General features: G+C 48.0%; 1 long non-coding RNA gene across 1 annotated transcript in view; it reads left to right on the top strand.

The window, feature by feature from the left end:
* The first annotated feature begins 1,062 nt into the window (after positions 1-1,062).
* LOC122934038 overlaps positions 1,063-16,976 on the top strand; it is a 40,089-nt gene continuing 24,175 nt past the window's right edge. The window contains exon 1 of the long non-coding RNA XR_006388625.1: positions 1,063-1,187. This is a non-coding gene — a long non-coding RNA (uncharacterized LOC122934038). The remainder of the gene's footprint in view (positions 1,188-16,976) is intronic.

The raw sequence follows: 16,976 nt of genomic DNA, 5'->3' as shown, positions 1-16,976 counted from the left end.
GGATCTGGCACTGGAGCGCTGCTGTGCGCCTGCACAGGATCCGGCCCTGGAGCGCTCCTCTCCCCTGGCATTAGTGACTGGACACCCCTCTCTTGTGCCATTAAGCTACTAGGAATACGATCTATGGGGTGCAAAAACACAAACATGTCACCACACAGCCACATAAGAAGAAAATGTAAGATGAGCCAGTGAACCCCCGACCACATGAAGCCCAAACCTAGGAGCCGCACTCCAGACATACATGCCGTACAACTCCCTGTAACTGCCTTGAGCGAGTTCACAGCGACACCCCCTACTCCAGACGGTGTCGTTCCTATACCCCATAAACATACTGCAACAGACGGCCCCTGACTTTACAGACTACACTAAAAAGTCCTAAGACCACTCCTCGTGCCACCCTACTGTAGCTAACAGCAGAACAAGTATACCCACCCCCATCCCATATACCCACTGACCCCCACATTGCCAGGGCCACTCGTCATGTCACCCCTCTCCCACAGTCTCAGATAGCAGCACGAGATCCCCTTGTTTGATCTGCATGGGTCCCACACACCACATGCCCCCTCCTCCCGATCTGCACCCTCATGTCTCCAGAATACACCTGGATCTGTACTATAACCTCCCTTAATTGCACCAGATTCCACTCCATGACCCCCACTGCCCCTGAGTGCTCCCCCTGCCCCTCATATATGAGCTCCATATGTCGCCCCTCCCCCGCTCCCCATGAAGCTCTGTGTACTCCAGGACTGCACCACATCCTGGCACACACAGCCCCTCCCCCTGGCACACACAGCCCCTCCCCCTGGCACACACAGCCCCTCCCCCGCTCGCCATGAAGCTCTGTGTACTCCAGGACTGCACCACATCCTACCTCACTGGGCTGCTTGCAGGCACACAGCCCCTCCTCCTTACACAAGCTGCTGCAGTCGGGGTTTGTCAGCACGTCCCACATTTGGTCATGTGACCATGAAGGAGCATGTGACCAATGACATCACAGACCTCCTTCTAACAACTGCACTCTAGCATCTACCATAGTCTGAAGCCTGACTCCTCCCACACATGATCACATGTTCATGACATCATCATCACAGGTCATTTACCTCTTCCGGCAACACAGCCTGGAGCCTGACTCCACACATAATCACCTTGGTGACGTAATCGCAGTCTGAGATAGGTTGTGGTGAAAGGTAAGTGTCCTGTGTGCTGGGCTGCGGGGCGTCCTCTCCGTGTTCTGTGCGGTCTCCTGTGGGGTCAGGATTAGGGACAGGTTTACAGTCAGGGAGGTTTTGTGGAGAAACATTAGTTTCTAGAACAACTTGGGGGCGGGGCTACATCCTCTCAGAAGCCCATACATTCTAGGTGGGTACATGTTGTGTCCAGCAGGGCAGGTAGGTGTGTAGTCACCGCCATTGTCTGTCAGGATTACTGGGGCAGAGGGGGCATTAACCCCTTCACCGCCAGCTCTCTCGGCCAGGCACAGTCAGCCTCCGCCAGCACTCAGCCCACTAGGCACTAGGCTGCCCAGGGACTGACTGAGCTACAGGAGCAGCACCCGGGTCTATCTGAGTGTAATCTGTATGTACAGCGCAGGTATATACATAGTCATCCTCCTGTGTATTATAGTATATACTGTGCTGGTATAACCTGGGTATATCTGAGTGTAATCTGTATATACATAGTCATCCTCCTGTGTATTATAGTATAGACTATGCTGGTATAACCTGGGTCTATCGGAGTGTAATCTATATGTACAGCGCAGGTATATACATAGTCATCCTCCTGTGTATTATAGTATATACTATGCCGGTATAACCTGGGTCTATCTGAGTGTAATCTATATGTACAGCGCAGGTATATACATAGTCATCTCCTGTGTATTATAGTATATACTATGCTGGTATAGCCTGGGTATATCTGAGTGTAATCTATATGTACAGCGCAGGTATATACATAGTCATCCTCCTGTGTATTATAGTATATACTATGCTGGTATAACCGGGGTCTATCTGAGTGTAATCTATATGTACAGCGCAGGTATATACATAGTCATCCTCCTGTGTATTATAGTATATACTATGCTGGTATAACCTGGGTCTATCTGAGTGTAATCTATATGTACAGCGCAGGTATATACATAGTCATCCTCCTGTGTATTATAGTATATACTGTGCTGGTATAACCTGGGTCTATCTGAGTGTAATCTATATGTACAGCGCAGGTATATACATAGTCATCTTCCTGTGTATTATAGTATATACTATGCTGGTATAACCTGGGTCTATCTGAGTGTAATCTAGGGTTGCCACCCGTCCGGGATTGACCCGGACAGTCCGGGTTTGTAATCCTGTGCCCGGGTACAAGCCTTTCTTAGACCCGGGCACAGGATTATTCTATTCATTCAAACTGCAGACAGTGAGTGTGGAGTCCGTCCGATCGCATAAGCTGCCTGTCGGCTGTCACTAGTGACTCACACTGCTGCGGCCGGGTGATCAGCTGAGCGGAGTGGAGCGGAGGCTGAGCGCTCCCTCCCCCTCCTCCTCTCCTCTCCCCTCCCCTCCCCTCTTCTCCCCTCCCCTCCCCTCTTCTCCCCTCCCCTCCCCTCTTCTCCCCTCCCCTCTCCCCTCCCCTCCCCTCCCCTCCCCTCCCCTCTTCTCCCCTCTTCCTCCCCTCTTCTCCTCCTCCCCTCCTCTCCCCTCCTCTCCCCTCTCTCCCTCTCTCCTCTCCCCTCCTCTCCCCTCCTCTCCCCTCCTCTCCTCTCCCCTCCCCTCCTCTCCTCTCCTCTCCCCTCCCCTCCTCTCCTCTCCTCTCCTCTCCTCCTCCCTCCTCTCCCCTCCTCTCCTCCCTCCTCTCCCCTCCTCTCCTCCCTCCTCTCCCCTCCTCTCCTCCCTCCTCTCCCCTCCTCTCCTCCCCTCCTCCCCTCCTCCTCCCCTCCTCTCCCCTCCTCCCTCTCCCCTCCTCCTCTCCCCTCCCCTCCCCCTCTCCCCTCCCCTCCCCTCCTCTCCCCTCCCCTCCCCTCCCCTCCCCTCCCCTCCTCTCCCCTCCCCTCCCCTCCCCTCCCCTCCTCTCCCCTCCCCTCCCCTCCCCTCCCCTCCCCTCCTCTCCCCTCCCTCCCCTCCTCTCCCCTCCCCTCCCCTCCCCCTCCCCTCCCCTCCTCTCCCCTCCCCTCCCCTCCCCTCCTCTCCCCTCCCCTCCTCTCCCCTCCTCTCCCCTCCTCTCCCCTCCTCTCCCCTCCTCTCCCCTCCTCCTCCCCTCCTCCTCCCCTCCTCTCCCCTCCTCTCCCCTCCTCTCCCCTCCTCCTCCCCTCCTCTCCCCTCCTCTCCCCTCCTCCTCCCCTCCTCTCCCCTCCTCCTCCCCTCCTCCTCCCCTCCTCCTCCCCTCCTCCTCCCCCTCCTCCTCCCCTCCTCTCCCTCCTCCTCCCTCCTCTCCCTCCTCCCCTCCTCCTCCCCTCCTCCTCCCCTCCTCCTCCCCTCCTCCTCCCCTCCTCCTCCCCTCCTCCTCCCCTCCTCCTCCTCTCCCCCTCCTCTCCCCTCCTCTCCCCTCCTCTCCCCTCCTCTCCCCTCCTCTCCCCTCCTCTCCCCTCCTCTCCCCTCCTCTCCCCTCCTCCTCCCCTCCTCCTCCCCTCCAGTGATGCGGCTCACTCACTGTTCAGTAGTCTACGTTCTCCTCCTTGCTCCTCCCCTGCCTCCCAGTCCCTCCCTCCTTCTCTCTGATAAGGAAGTCAGGTCCACAGGAAGTGACATCAGAGAGAGAGGCAGGGAGGGAGAATTGAAATCATTCTTCCAGCAGCCTGCCCATGCCCAGCCCAGACTGTGCCCACTGTGCCCTGCCAGTTTTTTTCAACCTGACCAAGACACCAGATAATCACTTACTACTTCTAAAAAGGTATAAATATAAAACATCTGAAGTGTGTATGTAAAATACAGTGTTTAAACAGCCTCAATTCTGAATCTGTCAATCAGAAAAAACATTATGTTATGTAGCTGACTGACGTTAGCGATGGGCTAATGTCAGCAGTACATAACAGTGTGTTTTATAACTCCCTGCCCGCCGCTGCCGCCGTTCTATTAAAATAAAGACGTATAATATGCTAATGAGCCTCTAGGTGCTATGAGGGCGTTGCTGCAGCACCTAGAGGCTCCGTCTATTCACCCTTTGGCAGTGGCACGCCCATGTCCAGTTGATTGACGTCCAAGTTCTCCTCTTCGTCCCGTAAATCCCGCACCTGCGCCGAATACTAAACGGGATGGCGCAGGCGTGGGATCAGGGGCGTAATGATCACGGTGCGACAGCGACCAGAAATGGAGGTGGGATGTGGGCGTGGTTGGAGGCGGGACATGGGCGTGGCTGGAGGCGGGACTGGAAGGGGGCCCTCCCTCCCTTCTGTTCGGGTTTGGCTTGAAGAAAAGGTGGCAACCCTAGTGTAATCTATATGTACAGCAGTGGCGTACCGCCCATAGAGGCAGACCACGCCACTGCTATGGGGCCCGCGGCACTGGGGGGCCCGTAGCGCAGATAAGGCCCCGCCCACTGATGACCAGCAGCCGGCTATGCGGCTGCTTTTCTCCCCAGGGCCCCCCCCATGTTTAGCTGAATCGCCTCCCAGAGGCGCGGCTAAGTCCTAGACACCCGCCCCCCTCCTCAGCGCTGCGCTCTGAAACACCCGATCCTCCTCTCGTCGGCGTCCCAAATCCCGCGCAGGCGCAGTGCCGGCGATTGCCTGCGCTCTGATAATACGGCTGAGGGCAACAGCTTCAACATCGTCACTGGGCATGCGCCGAGCCCAGTGACGATGTTGAAGCTGTTGCCCTCAGCCGTATTATCAGAGCGCAGGCGCAGGCAATCGCCGGCACTGCGCCTGCGCGGGATTTGGGACGCCGACGAGAGGAGGATCGGGTGTTTCAGAGCGCAGCGCTGAGGAGGGGGGCGGGTGTCTAGGACTTAGCCGCGCCTCTGGGAGGCGATTCAGCTAAATGATGGAGGCGTTAGAGTTTTCATATTTAGGCGGGCACGGCACTAATCAGAGGGGCACCGTGGAGAAAGAAAAACGCCCCTCTGGGCTCCAGTCCTTACAGCAAGAATCGATTTTTAGAAGAAAGGACAAGACTGACATGGAAAAGAAGAACACAGATGGAAAAAAGGTACTTTATTAAACATGGATCCATGAGTACCTTTTTTCCATCTGTCTTGTTCTTTGGATTGTGAGTCTTGTCATTTCTTCAAAAAATCGATTCTTATGATATGTAAATGACGCTGTAAGGAGCCCAGAGGGGCGTTATTCTTTCTCCACGGTGCCCAGGAACGCCCCTCTGAAGTGCCGTGCCCGGCTAAATTTGAAAACTAATAACGCCTCCAAGTTCATCTAAATCGCCTCCCAAATCCGATCCTCCTCTCGCTGGCATCCCAAATCCCGCGCAGGCGCAGTGCCGGCGATTGCCTGCGCTATGATAAGATGACTGACGGCACTGCGCCTGCGCGGGATTTGGGATGCCGGCGAGAGGAGGATCGGGGTGTTTGCCGCAGAGCGCGGCACTGAGGAGGGGGGTGTTGAGCACTTAGCCGTGCCTCTGGGAGGCGATTTAGATGAACTTGGAGGCGTTATTAGTTTTCAAACTTAGCCGGGCACGGCACTTCAGAGGGGCGTTCCTGGGCACCGTGGAGAAAGAATAACAGCGTCATTTACATATCATAAGAATCGATTTTTTGAAGACATGACAAGACTCACAATCAAAAGAACAAGACAGATGGAAAACAGGTTCTCTGTTAAACATGGATTCATGAAAAAAAAATTGGGGGTAAATTGCTAGTGACAGATTCCCTTTAAGGCTACTTTCACACTTGCGTTCAGAGCGGATCCGTCTGGTGTCTGCACAGACGGATCCGCACCTATAATGCAAACGCTTAGATCCGTTCAGAACGGATCCGTTTGCATTAACATGAACAAAAAAAAAAAACAACATTTTTTTTTTTGTTCATGATAGTGCAAACGGATCCGTTTTGACTTTACATTGAAAGTCAATGGGGGACGGATCCGTTTGAAAATTGAGCCATACTGTGTCAACTTCAAACGGATCCGTCCCCATTGACTTAGATTGTAAGTCTGGACGGATCCGTTTGCCTCCGCACGGCCAGGCTGCAAGCAGCGTTCAAGTGTCCGCCTGCTGAGCGGAGGACAGACGGAGCCATACTGATGCATTCTGAGCGGATCCGCATCCACTCAGAATGCATTAGGGCTGGACGGATCCGTTCGGTGCCGCTTGTGAGAGCCTTCAAACAGAACTCACAAGCGGAGACCCGAACGCAAGTGTGAAAGTAGCCTAACATGGCACCCCAAATAAGGAGACCTGCAGGCTGCAGCAGATATCCCATGTGACAGGTCACCCCCAGGAAACCCCTAACAGTTTCTGTAGGTCATGTATAAATTTATTTAATGGGGGTGTGGCATGGGAGGAGCAAAGTCAGGAAGTGGGAGGGGCCATGGTGGGTAGTGGGCGGGGTTAAGGGGCCCAATTCAGATTTTTGCTATGGGGCCCAGTGATTCCTATGTACGCCTCTGATGTACAGCGCAGGTATATACATAGTCATCCTCCTGTGTATTATAGTATAGACTATGCTGGTATAACCTGGGTCTATCGGAGTGTAATCTATATGTACAGCGCAGGTATATACATAGTCATCCTCCTGTGTATTATAGTATATACTATGCTGGTATAACCTGGGTCTATCTGAGTGTAATCTATATGTACAGGGCAGGTATATACATAGTCATCCTCTTGTATATTATAGTATAGACTATGCTGGTATAACCTGGGTCTATCTGAGTGTAATCTATATGTACAGCGCAGGTATATACATAGTCATCTTCCTGTGTATTATAGTATATACTATGCTGGTATAACCTGGGTCTATCTGAGTGTAATCTATATGTACAGCGCAGGTATATACATAGTCATCCTCCTGTGTATTATAGTATATACTATGCTGGTATAACCTGGGTCTATCTGAGTGTAATCTATATGTACAGCGCAGGTATATACATAGTCATCCTCCTGTGTATTATAGTATATACTATGCTGGTATAACCTGGGTCTATCTGAGTGTAATCTATATGTACAGCGCAGGTATATACATAGTCATCCTCCTGTGTATTATAGTATATACTATGCTGGTATAACCTGGGTCTATCTGAGTGTAATCTATATGTACAGCGCAGGTATATACATAGTCATCCTCCTGTGTATTATAGTATATACTGTGCTGGTATAACCTGGGCCTATCTGAGTGTAATCTATATGTACAGCGCAGGTATATACATAGTCATCCTCTTGTATATTATAGTACAGACTATGCTGGTATAACCTGGGTCTATCTGAGTGTAATCTATATGTACAGCGCAGGTATATACATAGTCATCCTCCTGTGTATTATAGTATAGACTATGCTGCTATAACCTGGGTCTATCTGAGTGTAATCTATATGTACAGCGCAGGTGTATACATAGTCATCCTCCTGTGTATTATAGTATAGACTATGCTGGTATAACCTGGGTATATCTGAGTGTAATCTATATGTACAGCGCAGGTATATACATAGTCCTCCTCCTGTGTATTATAGTATAGACTATGCTGGTATAACCTGGGTATATCTGAGTGTAATCTATATGTACAGCGCAGGTATATACATAGTCATCTCCCTGTGTATTATAGTATATACTGTGCTGGTATAACCTGGGTATATCTGAGTGTAATCTATATGTACAGCGCAGGTGTATACATAGTCATCTTCCTGTGTATTATAGTATAGACCAGTGATGCCCAACCTACGGCCCGCAAAGCCGTGTCATGCGGCCCGCGCAGTAACAGGACTTTGTCAGCGCAGGGTGCGCTGCGAACGGCACAGGCAGCAAAGCGATGCTGCCTGTGCCCGCAATCTCCCCACCCAGAGCCGCTTCCTAGCTAATTTATTCACTGCAATTGCCTCTGTGAATTGAAGAGAAGCGCCGCAATCTCGCACAGGCGCACTGACAGAGGCATTGAAGTGCGCATTCACCGTCTTCCTGGCCTCTGTCAGTGCGCCTGTGCGAGATTGCGGCGCTTCTCTTCAATTCACAGAGGCAATTGCAGTGAATAAATTAGCTAGGAAGCGGCTCTGGGTGGGGAGGATGTCTGTGGGTGACACTGAGGGGGGATATCTGTGGGTGACACTGAGGGGGATCTAGGGAGGGGTGTGGGGATGTTGGGGCCAGAGGTCCTGGAGGGGTGTTTGGGTGCGAGCTCTGGAAGGGGTGGGTGGTCCCATAGGTATGTGGGGGTGGGAGATCCGTGAGGGGGGGGGGCTTAAACCTTTTTGCTATGGGGCCCAGTCATTTCTAGCTACGCCCCTGATTGGTAAGATTCGGCGGGCACTGGAGCTATAGAGCGCCCTGCTGTAAGAGAAGCCGGCGGGAGATGAAAGGAGGAGGGGCCAGCTGCTGGTGGTGTCGTGCACACGGTGCAAGCATGGCGGTTGAGGATCTGACTTAAGCCTAAAGACCAGACGCAAAGGTAGACCTACAGAAGAAGGTGACAGCGCAGTATGTGATGTATATATGTGTGTAATGTATGTAGTGCAGTGTGTGATCATCACACACATGTATACATCACATGCCCCCTCACACTAATAATGCCAAGATATGTGCCGGCTTCACAGTAGTAATGCTCACACATGCCCCCTCACAGTAGTTATGGGCAGATATGTACCCCCTCACAGTAGTTATGCCCTGATATGTACCCCCTCACAGTAGTTATGCCCTGATATGTGCCCTCCTCACAGTAGTTATGCCCTGATATGTGCCCCCTCACAGTAGTTATGCCCAGATATGTGCCCCCTCACAGTAGTTATGCCCAGATATGTGCCCCCTCACAGTAGTTATGCCCAGATATGTGCCCCCTCACAGTAGTTATGCCCAGATATGTGCCCCCTCACAGTAGTTATGCCCACATGTGCCCCCTCACAGTAGTTATGGGCAGATATGTACCCCCTCACAGTAGTTATGCCCTGATATGTGCCCTCCTCACAGTAGTTATGCCCTGATATGTGCCCTCCTCACAGTAGTTATGCCCAGATATGTGCCCCCTCACAGTAGTTATGCCCAGATATGTGCCCCCTCACAGTAGTTATGCCCAGATATGTGCCCCCTCACAGTAGTTATGCCCAGATATGTGCCCCCTCACAGTAGTTATGCCCAGATATGTGCCCCCTCACAGTAGTTATGCCCACATGTGCCCCCTCACAGTAGTTATGGGCAGATATGTACCCCCTCACAGTAGTTATGCCCTGATATGTGCCCTCCTCACAGTAGTTATGCCCAGATATGTGCCCCCTCACAGTAGTTATGCCCAGATATGTGCCCCCTCACAGTAGTTATGCCCAGATATGTGCCCCCTCACAGTAGTTATGCCCAGATATGTGCCCTCTTCACAGTATTAATGCTCACACGTGCCCCCTCACAGCGTTTGCATTTCTTTCTGGCAAAGCTACCTGGTTCTGGCCCGTGAAATTTATACCAAGTCTAGTGCGGCCCTCAGACGAAAAATGCTTGGGCATCACTGGTATAGACTATGCTGGTATAACCTGGGTATCCCCGGTATATAATTATATATGTACAGCTGGTATAAGTTATACACCTTCTTGTATACAGTGATACGGACCATGCTGGTATAACCTGGGCATCTCCTGTATATAATTATATATGTACAGCGCAGGTATATGCAATTATTTTTTTTTTTAAATGCTTTATTTTGTATAACTGAAGCAAACAACCAAAAAAAGTATTGCTGCGTCCATAACAACCTGCTCTATAAAAATACCACGTGATCTAATCTGTCAGATGAATGTTGTAAAAAACAAAAAATAAAAACGGTGCAAAAACGGCTGTTTTTATAGCATCACCACGACGACATACAAGGAGATTGACCTCCGACCTCTGTAGGGGCAGGAACAGAGAGGTTTAATTTCCACCACCAATACCAATGTTTCCTGTCCCTACAGAGGACGGGGCAGAGAAAGATCTCCTGGACTTTTGGACCTTGCACCATTCGGAACACGGTGTCCCCCTGTCCTCCCACTGTCCTGTACTAATGCTGGACAGGGGGTGGATTGGGAGGGCTCGCTCCGGTAGATCTGGAGCCTGCACCCGGCGTACGGTGGACGAAGGGACGCGAGGCGGCGTGCAGAGTTCTGGCTGACTTAAAGGGGGCTCAGACAGAGACCCAGATGGTTCATCCTTCACCATTTCAGGACCAGAGCCGTGTTCTCCTAAGGAGTTGGATGCTGCATTGCTGCTATCAGTAAGTTCCCGGTGGGAAGTTTACTTATTGACTTTCATTATGTGTGTTGGTCAGGGAGTCTGCTTGATCCCCCTCTCCTTTAACCACGTTATATTATAGAATGGGGTAGGTCCTAATTTATACTAAGTGCCGCCTGATTCATTTTACTTTTAGATCTCCAAGGAGGCACAAAAGAAAGTTAAGAAGTCATTTAGATGCATTTCTTGTGACATACGGCTTCAGGATAATTACCCCCAAAAATTGTGCAAAGATTGCCTTACTACTATCGTTCGTGAGGAAATTCCCTCACTTAGGGAAGAATTTCATAAGATGATACAGGAAGAAGTAAAATCCTCCTTGTCTCAACTACCTACTACTCCTGGGGATCCTCCTCCTTCTAACCAGATTCTGAGGACCTGATGGATGATGCTTCCTCTTTTAATGCTGAGGAGAACGAGGAGGGAGCTTCTGAAGCAGAATCCTCTGGGAGTAATAGAAGATTTTATTTTTCTATGGACGATATGGCAGATCTGTTGAAAGCAGTCAGATGTACTATGGGAGAAGAAGTGCAGAAATCTCACTCCGTTCAAGATGAGATTTTTGGGGGACTTTGTGTCAAAAAAACTTGTGTGCTTTCTATTAACGAATATATAAAAGGTATGGTTATAGAGGAATGGTCGGACCCTGAAAGACGTTTGGGGGTATCTAACTCCTTCAAAAATCGTCTATTATTTGATCCAGTGGAATCCAATATCTTCAATGAGATTCCTAAAATAGATATACAGGTGGCAAAAGTGAATAATAAACATCATTACCCTTCGAGGATGCCTCCCAGCTAAGAGATTTCTATGGACAGGAAGGCCGACAGTCTGTTGCGGAAGTCATGGGAAGCAGCAATGTTCAACCTTAAGTCCAACATCGCAGCAACGTCTGTGGCCAGGTCTATGTTCCTTTGGCTAAACAAGCTGGAAGATCATATCAGGGATAAAACGTCAAGAGAGGAAATTTTTTAATTCTATACCCCTTCTAAAATCAGCCACAGCTTTTCTCGCAGATGCTTCAGCCGAATCAGTGAGGTTCCCTGCCAGAGACGCAGGTCTCTCCAATGTGGCCTGCAGAGCACTCTGGATGAAGTGTTGGTCTGGTGACAAAACATCAAAAATGAAGCTCTGCTTCATTTCTTTTTCAGGAGAATTTGCCTTTGGTCCAGTGCTGGACAAGATCTTAGAGAAGGCCTTAGACAAGAAAAAGGGTTTTCCCCTTTCGTTCCTCCACAGGTCAAGACAGGTTGTATAGGGGAAAAGGAAAGTCGGGGCGTTGGAGCTACCCCAAGGGTGGTAGAGGAAGGGGTTTCCTCCCCTCTTCTCATACGAAACCTGGCGAGAAACAATGATGCCAGAGTGGGGGGGAGAGATAAATTTCCTTACGTCCTGGGAATCAAACAATCTCCCAGAATCCCTGGACCAATGAAATTGTAGGATCGGATTACAAGATCGAATTCTCTTCAAAATCCCCAAACAGATGCATATCAACCCGGTACCAGGAAAAGATCTGGCAGGGAGAACAGGATCTTTTAAAGGTGAATGTCATAGTCCAAGAGTAGGGAAAGGGTTACTACTCAAATCTCTTTCTGATAAAGATGAGGGAGGGCTCTTTCCGTACATTAATAAACCTAAAGTCTCCACAATACCATTGATAGGGAAGGACGCCTTGATGTGTACGGTGGACTTGAAGGACGCTTGTTATCGCATCCAAATCCATGTCAGATCCCAAAAATTCCTGCGGTTTGCTATCAAAGACATTAGAGGTCTGGTTCATTATTATCAGTTCACAGCCCTTCCATTTGGAATTGCCTCTGCTCTAAGGATGATAGTGGAAATTGTGGCATTCTTGAGGAAGAAGGGGTTGACGATTTTCTGCTGATCGGCGACAACCCTCAACAAACCGAAAACGACTTAAACACCTTACTATCAGTTCTGAGCAGATTGAGGTGGATAGTAAATATAAACAAATCCAACTTTAATCCTTCCAAAAAAACTAAATTTCTGGGGGTGATCCTAGACCATGTTCAATCCACATATCTTCCCCAGGACAAGATGGTTTCTTTATAGCAAAAAATCTGTTTTTTTTTTTTCAGAGGAAGAAGACGTGCTCCATAAGAGAAGCCATGAGTCTTTTGGGTCTACTAACTTCTTGCTTACCATCGGTACCCTGGAGTCAGTCATTTTCGACCCTACAAGTTTTGATCCTCAGGGTCTGGAACAGACAGCAGATCTCATTAGATTGCAGAATTTGTATACCCCCGTTGATTAAAAAAAAGTCCCTAAACTGGTGGAGGGAATCAACTAATCTTTCCAGGGGTGTACTATGGAAAAAGACTCTTTACATACAGATTGTGAGAGACGCAAGTCAGTCGGGCTGGGAGCGAAATTTGGGAGACCTCTTATACCAGGGATCCTGGTCCCAATCAGTCAGGTCTCAGTCATCGAACTTCCGAGAACTGCGGGCAGTCTGGGAAACCCTAAAGGTAGCAGAAAAGAACCTGCAAGGTTACCACATAAGGCTGAGTTCACACGGGCGAGATTTCCGTGCGGGTGCAATGTGGGAGGTGAACGCATTGCACCCGCACTGAATCTGGACCAATTCATTTCTATGGGACTGTGCACATGAGCTGTGAAAATCGCTGCATGTTCTATATTGTGCGTTTTTCACGCAACGCAGGCCCCATAGAAGTGAATGGGGCTGAGTGAAAATCGCAAGCATCCGCAAGCAAGTGCGGATGCGGTGCGATTTTCACGCATGGTTGCTAAGATGACCGTCTATTAACTGTATTATTTTCCCTTGTAACATGGTTATAAGGGAAAATAATAGCATTCTTTAATACAGAATGCTTAGTAGGTAGTCAATTGAGGGTTAAAAAATAATTAACTCACCTTTTCCTCTTGATCGCGTAGCTGCCGGTCTCTTCTTACTTCTTTAATCATGAGTTGCTGGCTAAAGGACCTGTGGTGACGTCAGATCACCTGGTCCATCACCGTGGTGATGGACCATGTGATTGGACCATGTGATCTGACGTCACCACAGGTCCTTTAGCCGGCAGCTCATGATTAAAGAAGTAAGAAGAGACCTGCAGCTACGCGATCAAGAGGAGAAGGTGAGTTAAATATTTTTTAACCCTCAATTGACCACCTACTAAGCATTCTGTATTAAAGAATGCTATTATTTTCCCTTATAACCATGTTCTAAGGGAAAATAATAACATCTACACAACACCGAACCCAAACCTGAACTTCTGTGAACGCATTGCACCCGCGCGATAAAAACTGGAACGCAATCGCAGTCAAAACTGACTGCAATTGGGTACCTACTTGCGCGGGTTTGCCGCAACGCATCCGGACCTTATCCGGGCACACTCGTGTGAACTCAGTCTAAGAGGCTTCTCAGACAACAAGACAGCCATTGCTTACCTTTCGCATCAGGGAGGGACAAGATCAGACGCTCTTCTGTCACTATCATCCATGATCTTCAATTGGGCAGAGCACAATGTAAGCTCCATTTCAGCAATCCATCTCAGAGGAGCTTTAAACCTAGAAACGGACTTCCTCAGTCGCAAAAAAATTTGATCAGACAGAATGGTCCCTGAACTTAGAAGTTTTTCAGATGATAGTAGACAAATGGGGAGTGCCCGAAGTGGATCTCTTCGCCTCCAAAGCAAATACAAAGATGGGAAAATTCTGTTCCCTAAACCCCAGGGACAATCCCTGGGTGTTAGATGCTTTCTCTCTAAGATGGAATTGGAGTCTATGCTACACTTTTCCCCCTCCGATTAATTCAAAGAGTGATTCAAAAAATATGTCAAGACAGAACAACAATAATTCTTATTTAACACCTTTTTGGCCAAAGAGAAGCTGGTTTTACTCCGTCAGAAAGCTCTCCATCTCGGAACTTGGACTCTCCCTCTTAGGAGAGATCTTCTGCATCAGGGATCAGTTCTGTATCCCAATCCTCAGTTCCTGAAACTAACGGCCTAGACCCTGAGATCCACATTCTGAAGTTCCAGGGTCTTTCGGACAAAGTGATAGATACACTTAGAGCCTCCCGGAAAAAGTTACCTTGGCAATCTACCTGAAAATATGGAAACAATTCTGTTCCTGGTCAGGTGAAACATCCCCGAATTTAGAGAAAACAAACATTAAAAAAATACTAGATTTCTTACAACAAGGGCTTGATCTAGGACTAAAACCATCGTTGGATTAAAAGGTTCATGAGAGCAGCCTCCAGACTTCGGCCGACTGTAAGAACTCGAGTCCCTTCCTGGGATCTAAATGTCCTATAAAGTTGTTATCACTAAAAACAGCTTTTCTAATAATGATCACATCTGCCCGTAGATTAGGTGAGATACAGGCAATTTCCATCAGAGAACCGTACCTACGTGTTATGGACGATAGAATAATCCTCAAGTTAGATCCGGGCTTCCTTCATAAGGTAGTATCCGATTTTCATCGTAGTCAAGAAATCATCCTGCCTTCTTTCTGTAAAAATGCCTCTAATAATAAAGAACTAGTTTTTCATTCCCTGGATGTCAGACGTTCTGTCCTGAATTACATTGAATCTACCAAGGATTTCTGGAAATCCGACAGTCTACTAATTCAATTTGCAGGGAAAAACGAGGGCCAGAAAATATCCAAATCTTCTTTAGCCAGATGGATCAAGAATACTATCTCTCTTTTTCTTTTTTGCTCTGTGTGATTTTGGAAACACTGGTGTTGGTGGTGGGAGGGGGGATTTAAACCTTTCTCTGTTCCTGCCCCTACAGAGGTCAGAGCTCAATCTACTTGTATGCCATCGTGGTGATCTGAATTACCGGTAAGACTAATTCCATTTTTTTTGTTACCTTGTCTCACAAAAAGTGTAATATAAAGCAACCAAAAATCATATCTACTCTAAAAAATAGTACCAACAAAACTGCCTCCTTATCCCGTAGTTTCCAAAATTGTGTCACTTTTTTGGCGTTTCTACTCTAGGGGTACATCGGGGTGTAGTTTTCTAAAATAGGGTAATTTTTGGGTGGTTTCTATTATCTAAGCCTCACAAAGTGACTTCAGACCTGAACTGGTCCTTAAAAAGTGGGTTGTCAAGTTTTGCTTCTAAACTTCTAAGCCTTCTAACGTCCCCAAAAAATAAAATGGCATTCACAAAATGGTCCAAACATGAAGTAGAAATATGGGAAATGTTAAATAATAACTTTTAATTTTTGGAGGTATTACTATTATAAAAGTAGAGAAATTGAAATTTAGAAATTTGTATATTTTTCTAAATTTTGGGTAAATTTAGAATTTTTTTTTTTTATAACATTTTTTTTTACATTTTTTGACTCAATTTTACCACTGTCATGAAGTAAAATATGTGACAAGAAAACAATCTCAGAATTGCTTGGATAAGTAAAAGCGTTTTAAAGTTATCACCACATAAAGTGACACATGTCAGATTTGCAAAAAAATTGCCTGATCCCTAAGGTGAAATATGGCAGGGTCCTTATGGGCTTAAAGAAGACCATGTTTTGGAGGGAAAAACCCAGACTTGTTTACCACCAAAAAACAGACAGACTGACCTTTTAAATGTCTGGTTTTAGCTATGTTATGTCTGAAAACTTTTTGTGTGGAAAACCTGCTTTGTCATTGCCATTGAGTATCATTGTAGCTCTAATGTAAGTCTATACCAGACGGGAGTTTAAACAATGTATTTGTTTGTGCTGAGTTTCTCCACTCCACGCCTCCTACTAGAAGGTTCCAGTTTAGCTATAAACTGTATATAAAGAAGAGCTGTCAGAGATCCTAGGGTGCTGCAGTTAGGGAACAGTGCTTGGAGGGGAGACTTAAGCTAGCCTGCATGAGTGACCAGAAGAAGACACTGAGATGGGGACGCTGAGCCACAGACCATGGGTCACTAGCCCTGTGACAAAGAAGCCACTCTGACTTCTGAGCTACAGACCGTGGGCCCTTGACCAGGATGCCAGCCTTCTGAGAGAGGGACAGCTAGCTCAGGCCTTTCCTCAGCATCATACCCTTCTTCTGCCAGGGAGGAAACTGGAGAAGCCAGCCCAATGCCTCGCCAGTATTGTTGTTTTGTACCTGAATTCCTCCAATAAAGAAGCACCCAGGTTTACTGCAGACCCTGACTCTCTGGACTTATTTCCCATTGGGGTGCACCATGCCTTACCATACCTTCCGGAGAGCAGCAACATGTGGTGACACCTTGACGGTGTCCGGAGGACCCAGCGTAGCTTTGGGACCACCTCAAACCCGGCCACTGCATATATAAATAACGTCATGTACCTGTATGTTATTGTATGTACAATGCTGGTGTAATCTGGGTATCTCCTGTATACAATTATATATGTATAGCTGGTATAAGTTTATATATCTTCTTGTATATAGTGATATGGACCATGCTGGTATAACCTGGGTATCCCCGGTATATTTTCAAATGTTTGTTTTTATTTCAGGTTGACATAATAAGTGAGTACATACAGTGTGATATGATAAGTAGTACTTTACAGCATCATTTACAGCAAGTCTTTGGTAAAAGTCCCAACATAGACAATCAGAGTAGTATATAGGAGCTATTATGTCCACCAGTCGTTTTTAGAAGGGGGATGAGGGGGAAAGGAGA

This window comes from Bufo gargarizans, chromosome 4, assembly GCF_014858855.1.
Source record: "Bufo gargarizans isolate SCDJY-AF-19 chromosome 4, ASM1485885v1, whole genome shotgun sequence".
Lineage (NCBI taxonomy): Eukaryota > Metazoa > Chordata > Amphibia > Anura > Bufonidae > Bufo > Bufo gargarizans.
Note: the sequence above shows the minus strand (reverse complement) of the source record. Positions and strands in the feature narration are given on the sequence as shown.